A 9294-nucleotide genomic window follows, 5' to 3' on the forward strand; every position below is an offset into this window, starting at 1 on the left:
CAGAGCAAGACTCCGTCTCAGAAAAAAAATAAAAATAAAAAATAAATAAATAGAAGAGCTAGTTTCTGTTTAGCCCTTAGGAAAGAAAGCCTAATGGCAATTAGGGAGGGAAGAGTATAATGGGGGGGTCTCTCTGATCTCCCATCTGGTCATGGTGGGGAACTCAGTTTTTAAGTTTCCTCTGGGGTATGCTTGGCAAAGAGGGGGTCCATCCAGTCAGTTGGGAGGCTTAGGATTTTAGTTTTATTTCTCATACCACCACCACCACCAACAACAACAAAAAGGGCTTTAGGCTCTTAGACAGGGAAGGCAGGTTATGGAAAGATGACCCTGAAAAGTATGGTAAACAAGGATTGTTTATCAAGGTTTGTTATACAGATTTAAATTGATGCCTTCTCCATTGAGAAGAGTTAAGAATCCTTCCTTTCCTGGAGAGAGAAACACCTCTACAAAGGGAAATTTCCTTTATAGATGTAAATTTTCTTTAGGATATAAAAACTTGTTTTTAGAGTTTTCTCTGAATCTGCTGCTTCTCAATGACTTTTAGCTGAAAATAATTTATTCCAATGGGGCATATTTTGGGGTGGCATATTCTGGTACCCCTCAGGTGTCAGTATGGTTTTATGTCACATTATGACAGGAATATGTTCTGAGAAATGCATCATTAAGTGATTTCTTTCTTGCGTGAATATCATAGACCTACATAAACCTAGATGGTACAGACTACTAGACACCTCAGCTGTAAGGTACAGCCTCTTGTTCCTAGGCTACAAACTTGTATAACATGTTACTACACCGAATACTGTAGGCAACTGTAACACATTGGTCAGTACTTATGTATCTAAGCACACCTAAACATAGAAGAGATACAGTAACAATACAGTGTAAAAGATTAAAATGGTACACTTGTGTAGTGCACTTACCATGAATGGATCTTGCAGGACTAGAAGTTGTTCTGGATGAGTCAGTGAATGGTTAGTGAATTTGAAGCCCTAGGACATTACTGTACACTACTGCAGGCTTTATAAACAACGTACACTTAGGTTATACCACATTTAAAATTTTGCTTTCTTCAGTAATTAACTTTAGCTTACTAGAACTTTTTTACTTTGAATTTTTTAGTTTTCTTTTTGATTTTTTGTAATAACACTTAGTTTAAAACAAGTACATAGAGCTGTACCAAAATAGTTTGTTTTTTAGAGACAGGTCTTGCTTTGTCACCCAGGCTAGAGTGTAGTGATGCAATCTAGTCTCACTGCAGCCTTGACATCCTGGGCTCAGGTGATCCTCATGCCTCAGCCTCCTGAGTAGCTAGGACAACAGGTGTGTGCCACTATGCCTATCTTTTTTTTTTTTTTTTTGTAGAGATGGGGCCCAAGCAATCCTCTTGCCTTGGCCTCACAAAGTGTTGGGATTACAGGCGTGAGCCCCCACACCCAGCCAATGTTTTCCTTACATTCTTCTTTTTTTTTTTTTTGAGACGGAGTCTTGCTCTGCCACCCAGGCTGGAGTGCAGTGGCCGGATCTCAGCTCACTGCAAGCTCCGCCTCCCGGGTTTACGCCATTCTCCTGCCTCAGCCTCCCGAGTAGCGGGGACTACAGGCGCCCGCCTCGTCGCCTGGCTAGTTTTTTGTATTTTTAAGTAGAGACAGGGTTTCACCGTATTAGCCAGGATGGTCTCGATCTCCTGACCTCGTGATCCGCCCGTCTCGGCCTCCCAAAGTTCCTTACATTCTTCTATAAGTTTTTTTCTTTTTTTTTTTTTTACTTTGTAAGCCTTTTTTATTGGAAATGTGGACACAAACATATTTGTCTAGGTCTACACGAGGCTAGTTCATCAAGACTTCACTAGGTGAAGGGAATCTTTTAGCTCCATTATAATTTTATGGGACCATCATTGTGTATGTGGTTCATCGTTGACCAAGATGTCATTATGTCATGCATGAGTATATTTCATTTTGAATGATGGGCCAGCTACTTAAAGGTATTGATATGAGCAAGGTGGTATCTATCTTTGAACAAAAATCCCTCTATATAATGGACCATTCCATAAGAGTATAAGCAGGGAGATAAGTTAGGGAGATACCAAGTGTGAGACATGGCAGTATGGAGGTAAGGGTGAAAACCAGTTGGATTCTAGATATTTTGAAGAAGGAGTCAACAGGACATGCTGATGGATTAGTCTGGGCTGGAGAAGAATTAAGACTGGAGTCTTTGTTTTTTTTTGTTTTTTTTGTTTTTGTTTTTTTGTCGTCTAAAGTCTTCCCCAAAGCCCCACATCAATAGAGGGGATAGGAAGAATGTGGAGGGATTCACAGGCTCTCTCCCATCCTCTGAGTGCCTACATTGGCCATCATAGGCTGGCTTGTGTACTTCTTCACAAACATGATTTTGTCCATAACTGAACCATGTCCTCAAGGGTCATATCTTAAACTTTTCTGAATCCTTCACCCCTACCCACTCCCAATAGAATAAAACAGTTGTGAGAACATAGGAAAGCATGCTATGGACTAAACCTGGGCTAAACCCTTTTCAGGTAGCGATGACAGCCTTAGAGATGAGGAAACAGACTCAGGGAGTAAAGCTATTTCCCTGATAGTAGTGACCACCTGAAACAGCTTCCTGCCTGCCTGCCTGCCTTCCTTCTGGGCAGGCAGGAATTTGGGTGGCAAATGGTTGATCTGGGTGTTACACCAGCAACTTCTCAATTTATGTTGCTGCTGAGCAAATGCTGCCTCATTGTGATCTGTCTGCTGAAGGAGTTCAGAAAATGCCACCCCAGAGTATGTTTTGGTGTGCTGATTGCTTTGAACTGAGGGCATTTTTTTTTTTTTTTGAGACGGAGTCTCGCTCTGTCGCCCAGGCTGGAGTGCAGTGGCCGAATCTCAGCTCGCTGCAAGCTCTGCCTCCCGCTGGGAGTACAGGCGCCCGCCACCTCGCCCGGCTAGTTTTTTGTATTTTTTAGTAGAGACGGGGTTTCACCGTGTTAGCTAGGATGGTCTCAATCTCCTGACCTCGTGATCTGCCCGTCTCGGCCTCCCAAAGTGCTGGGATTACAGGCTTGAGCCACCGCGTCCGGCCTGAACTGAGGGCATTTGAGAGACAGTGGATGAAGGCAGAGGCTAGCTTTGAGCTCACCTTATCTGTCTAAAGACAATCCTCCAAAATGAACTCAACTGTCATGACTTCCCCAGGAATCTCTTCAACCAAGAAGACCAGCTCATAACACAAGAGAGGAGACTGAGGTTTGACCTCATGCCCAGAAAACAGACTTTGTCACAGGCTGTCACCTTTTCTTCTGAGGGTCCACTCATCTTTCCCAACATGAACTGAAGAATCACGAGGTTTGTACATTTGGAAAGGAGGGTACCATGACCTGCAGGCAGGACGTGGAGCTACCAGCTGAAACCGAAAAGCAAGTGCTCTGAGGGAGAGAAGGATGAGATGGGAATTTATGCTGAAGGACTAAATACACATATTCAACAGGTTGTAGGAGGAGCTATGAATATTCATGAAGGGGAGTGAGTACATGTGTAGTAGGCTAACATGTATGTAACATGCATTCCATGTTCACTTTGGGGTTAAGACTTAATATTCAGTTAGACTCTACAACAAAAAGTGAAGCAAAGGACAGGAAGGCTGTCAGTGCAAAGTCCCTGTAGACTGACCAGAATCACTTCATGATTGGTGGTCTCTATTGGGAAGGAATGCTGGTCAGTTGCTGTGTCAAAACAGCAAAAGGCAGGGACGGCGTCAGGTGATTGGTTGAAATTGGTGAAGCGAGTCTGTCGAAAGCTGGTTTCTGTTTAACCCTTAGGGAAGAAGGCCTAATGGGGGTTGGGTGAAGGAAGGGGTAGATGACAAGGCCTATCTAACCTCCCAGCCCATCATGGCCTGGAACTCAGGTTTGTTTTTTGGTTCCCTTGGCGAGAGGCAGCCTATTCAGTCAGGTGGGGGGCTTAGGATTTTACTTCCCACCAAAACTCATTTACAGTTCCCTAAGTTGCTTACATCCCCCTCCAGCCTCCCATATGAAGAGAGTGAATATGCTTCTAGATCTTACCGGGATTTAGGGGATATTCACTTTGCTTTCATGTGATGTCCCCATGCATACAATAAATTTGTATTCTTATCCCCATGCATACAACAAATTTGTATTTTTATTTTTACTGTTAATCTGTCTGCTGCCAGTTTGTTTCACAGACTCAGTCATCAAAGCCTCAGAGGACAGAGGGAAAGTTCTCCCTCCCCATACTATTCTCAGCAGGTGCCAGAGCTACCTTTTCCATGGCTTCCATGAAGATGACTTCCCTCTGTGAGTCACTTCAGGTGGTTGGAGACCAAAATATGCCACCACGAAAATATGGCTGAAAAGTTACAATTTTAAGAGAAAGTTACATTAATAAGGGAAATCTCCACCTGTAAGAGTGTCTCCCTCTCTGTCCCAGGAGGAGAAGGATGGCTAAATCACCAGACACTTAATGGAGGAGGCGTGACTTAAACCTGCAGAACAACCTTACCTTTGTCTAAGGTGCTTTTCCTGGTCTTCGGGTCTTAACGGGGTCTTTCTCCATGCTCTTAGTTCTTTATTTCAAAGAACCGATGGTATTTAAAGCTGAAGTTTAAACTTTTTCTTTGAAATCTCATTTCTCTGGGTTATCTCCCATATATACACGAGAGACGCACATTATCAAACTTCTGTTTGTGTTTTTGCTTGTTAACCTGTCTTTGTTACAGGGAGTCCTGGTTAAGAACTATGAAGAGTAGAAAGGATTATTTTTCTTCCCCTACAAGGTCTTACCCCATTCTCCACATTCTTTTGAGGGTGCCGGTCCTGAATGTCAGCTGAAGGGAATACCATATCCTATGAATCATTTGTTATGTCTTTTTGCTTTATGTTTTAAGCCTCTTTCTTCATACCTTCCCCTCAACAACTTGAACATGCTTGTTTTCTGGCCCAGGCATAGGAAATGTATGCAAAGGGCAAAATAGAAGCTTTGCTGTTGAGAGCACTCATATAAACTGATTTTCTTCCCAGTGCCTCCACCCAGTTCTTTTCTTCCTACAGGACTCAGACTCTCTTGGACAGAAATCTTTGTCCCTGTGAAATGCTGCCATGTCATCCTGAGAGACAAGATGGGTGAGTTCTCTATCGTGATGATGTGAAGTTGGTTTCCTTGGAACATCTGGTATAACTGGGCCATCTGAGCTGGCCCCCAAAGCCACGTTGTTATTTATGCCCGTGGCTTTAGGGCCACAGGAATCAATGACTGTGAGGCAAACCCTGACAAGATCATGTTTCAGGATGTCTCCCCTGTGGTAGAAAGAACATGACCCCAAGTTCTTTCCATGCCTGTTGGAACAAGAGAGCACATGTTTCTGCCACCCAGGTCTGGCTGTGCATGTGGTCTTGCTAGCTAAGAACTATGCTTTACATGGAGATAAAGCACTGCAGGGGGAAGTATTATGTCTTCTGGGATCCTAGAGTGGATTCCAGGGAAAAGATCACGAAGTCCTGTATTACAAAATCTCCCGTTCCATTTCAAAGAGTCTCCTCCAAACCTGATGGTCCAAAAACCCAAATGGAGAAGAGACTTGGGATCTCAGGAACTTCGGTGCCCCATGTGGTTTAGCCAGTCTCTCATGTTATTTGGCAAGCACACAGCAGGCAGCATCCTGGCCACCAAGTTGCCAGAAACAAGTGAGATAGGTCTTTTGAAGATAACCTCTTCCTCAACCTCTGTAGAAACATCAGTCTTTGATACAAGGTGGTCAGAAAACCCAGAAAAAAGTACTTTTGCCTGGGCCTCAGGCAGCAGAGAGGTCCCTTCCAGCATTGTAAGTTCCATAACAAGCTCCATGGTGACCCAAACTGGCAGCTTGGTCCTCACTTGTAGAATGGGGAAGGCTGGGGAACACTTCAGAAGTTGGGCCAGCCTCTGTGGACTCACCAGGCATGATGACAGGTACCCGTAATTCTTTTTTTTTTTTTTTTTTGAGGCGGAGTCTCGCTCTGTCTCCCGGACTGGAGTGCAGTGGCCGGATCTCAGCTCACTGCAAGCTCCGCCTCCCGGGTTTACGCCATTCTCCTGCCTCAGCCTCCCGAGTAGCTGGGACTACAGGCGCCCGCCACCTCGCCCAGCTAGTTTTTTTTTTTATTTTTAGTAGAGACGGGGTTTCACCGTGTTAGCCAGGATGGTCTCGATCTCCTGACCTCGTGATCCGCCCGTCTCGGCCTCCCAAAGTGCTGGGATTACAGGCTTGAGCCACCGCGCCCGGCCGGTACCCGTAATTCTAATTCTAATTCTAATTCTAATTAATTCTAATTCAATTAACCACTCAGATTTGGGCTTATGGGAAAGAATGACATCTTGGGAAAGGGAGCTGCTTTCTCTCAGCCCCTCTCAGGGAGTGGAAAACTTCCCGGAGCGTACAAGCAGCTTCCTATACAGATGAGCGTCTTGCCTGGTGACACGCCATGTTTCCCATGGGGAAAGCCTGGGCCAGGCTTGGTCAATGAGGCCTGATTGTCTCTGGAAGGCAGGCCAGATTCTATTTCTGTTACCACACAGCTTTCTCCTAGCTCCAGTTCTGCTCTTGCTATGTTCCAAGCTGAGTGCTCTCTGACTGACTTGGTTTTGGTGAATTCCTACAGACATCCCAAATTCTACCATCAAGCGGCTTGCTTGCTCAAGAGCCAAGTTCATCTCCAGTGAGGCAAGAGTCACTTTGGCAGATGCATCTCTGGGTGGCAAAGCGTTAATACCTCTTGCTCTCTCCCAAGGCCTTTGAGTGGCTACCTCTGAGGTGAAGTCATATCTTCTCCCTTGGATGACCTTATCCTCAGCCCTCCCTGAGCCAGGACAGACAGCTGGCCTGCCCCGTGGTGTGATCTCAGAGGGTGCCTCCTCAAAGCAACATAGGAATTTTACAGGAAGAGACTCAACACACACTTCTTGGAGTCCAAATGGGCTGGCCACAGAATCGCTGGAGAACCTGGCCAGTGTGATGCTGACAATGGCCCCTCAACAAGCTCCTGTAGCCATAACTGCCCTCCAACATGCTTCCTAACCTACACTGGTGTTCCCACCCTCTGCCTACCACAGAGAACCCGGAACACTAGAGGGGACCATGGGAATGTCTACAATAGCTTCATGGTTGCTGTCAGGACATCCAAAGGCAACTGTGAAACTATTTGAGACTAGAGGGGAGGTAGATCCCTCCCTCAGCTCTTTGAGTCCAGCCATTCCCCAGGGCTTGTTCAGTCAAAGAGAGAGAGAGGCTACTGGCAGCCTCTCTGCTGAACTCCTTGGGAGCTGCAATCCCAGCTTTCTGCAGACTAATGTGGAGTGCCTTCTGCAGAGCTCAGTGGCTTCTCTGGCTCCCTCCTGAAGCCAGGGTGAAATGGAGCTGGCATCTAGACGTCTAGTGAGTACTTCCTGGCCTGGGCCCAAGGAAGCTGTTCCTAGTGGGACAATAGCGGGGCCTCACTACTTGAGGTCGAGTGAGAAACGGTTCCCAGCTACGTCATACAGCAGAGGCAGCACAGAAGGAGCAGCCTCCTTGAAGGAGGAAGACTGGGTGATGCACTGCATCCCTTTGCTCTTGGGCTAGTTCCTGGGTTCTGGCTTTCTCACATTCTGGGACCCTCCCCTGGATGTGAAGTGCCTTCAGGGCCAAAGACATGTGCTACCGCATGTGGCTGCTGCATTGGTCTTGGAACTGTAAACTGGCTGGGCAGTGACCTCCTCTGGGGAGTCCCTTGAAGAGCATACTGACATGGCCACTCACCCTCCAAAGGGGCTGCTCTAAAGGAAGCTAAGATCTGGAAATCCACCCATTCCCTGGAACAGGTATGGAGAGACTTCCCCTGGGATCTGCCAGGTTCCCTTCCTAGCTTTCCAGAGAACCCCCCTGGGAAAAGGACCCAGACTGTAGGGGCTCCTGCTGTTCTACCCATCTGTCCCCTGGGAAGAGGGTGAACCCTCTCTGGAGACTTTGACACCCCAGAACTACATTGGTGGGTACCGCTTTTTTTCTTATCTGTAAAAAAAAAAAGCTTAATATTTTATTTGTCTGCATCCTTCTCTGTATTTCAAACCATCCTTCTCTAAATGAACTTTAGAAGTTTCATTACAGTTTCTTGAAGGTAGACTCTGATTTTATTTATCTAGTGTCTTTTACCCTCTTTCATTATAGTTTGTTTTGTTTTGTTTTGTTTTGTTTTGAGACAGTCTTGCTCTGTCACCCAGGCTGGAGTGCAGTGGCACAATTTTGGCTCACTGCAACTTCCACCTCCTGGGTTCAAGCAATTTGCCTGCCTCAGCTTCCCGAGTAACTAGAATTACAGGTACCTGCCATCACACCAGCTAGTTTTTGTATTTTTAGTAGAGACAGGGTTTCACCATGTTGGCCAGGCTGATCTTGAACTCCTGACCTCAGCTGATCCAACTGCCTTGGCCTCCAACTGCCTTGGCCTGGGATTACAGGCGTGAACCACCATGCCCAGCCTCATTATAGTTGTATTGGGTACATGATTCTAAGTTGAAAACTTTTTCTCTCAACATCTGCCAGAAGTTATTCCACTGTCTCTTGTTTCTGTTGTGGCTATGGAACCTAAGTGACATTTCTTCAAGGTGATCAATCCTGTCTCTGACTTTGTTTTAAGATCTTTTTAAAGTTTTGAAATTTCCTTAGGTCTGTGTCAATTCCTTTTTTATTTTACATTTTGCTTGAGCATACTAATTTCTGGGTATTTATTGTTGGATAGCAAACTGCCCCAAAACTTAGTGACTTAAAGAAATAACCATTTTATTACCTCTTTTGTGAATCAGAAATTTAAGCAAGTATCAGCTGGGCAATTCTTCCACCCCACACGAGATTGGCTGCAGTATCTTGGTGGTATTTAGCTGAAATCTGGGCGGGTCTGGAAGGTCCAAGATAGCTTTGCTCATATGAGTTTACAACATGAACATCAGTGGGGACAGCTGGGAGGCTGGACTCAGATGTGTCCCTCTTCCTTTTACAGTCTTGAGATTTATCTAGTCAGATTTCTTTTTTTTGACACGGAGTCTCGCTCTGTCGCCCAGGCTGGAGTGCAGTGGCCGGATCTCAGCTCACTGCAAGCTCCGCCTCCCGGGTTTACGCCATTCTCCTGCCTCAGCCTCCCGAGTAGCTGGGACTACAGGCGCCCGCCACCTCTCCCGGCTAGTTTTTGTTTTGTATTTTTAAGTAGAGACGGGGTTTCACCGTGTTAGCCAGGATGGTCTCGATCTCCTGACCTCATGATCCACC

This window comes from Trachypithecus francoisi, unplaced genomic scaffold (genome assembly GCF_009764315.1).
Source record: "Trachypithecus francoisi isolate TF-2019V2 unplaced genomic scaffold, Tfra_2.0 Lachesis_group17, whole genome shotgun sequence".
NCBI classification, from domain to species: Eukaryota; Metazoa; Chordata; class Mammalia; order Primates; family Cercopithecidae; genus Trachypithecus; species Trachypithecus francoisi.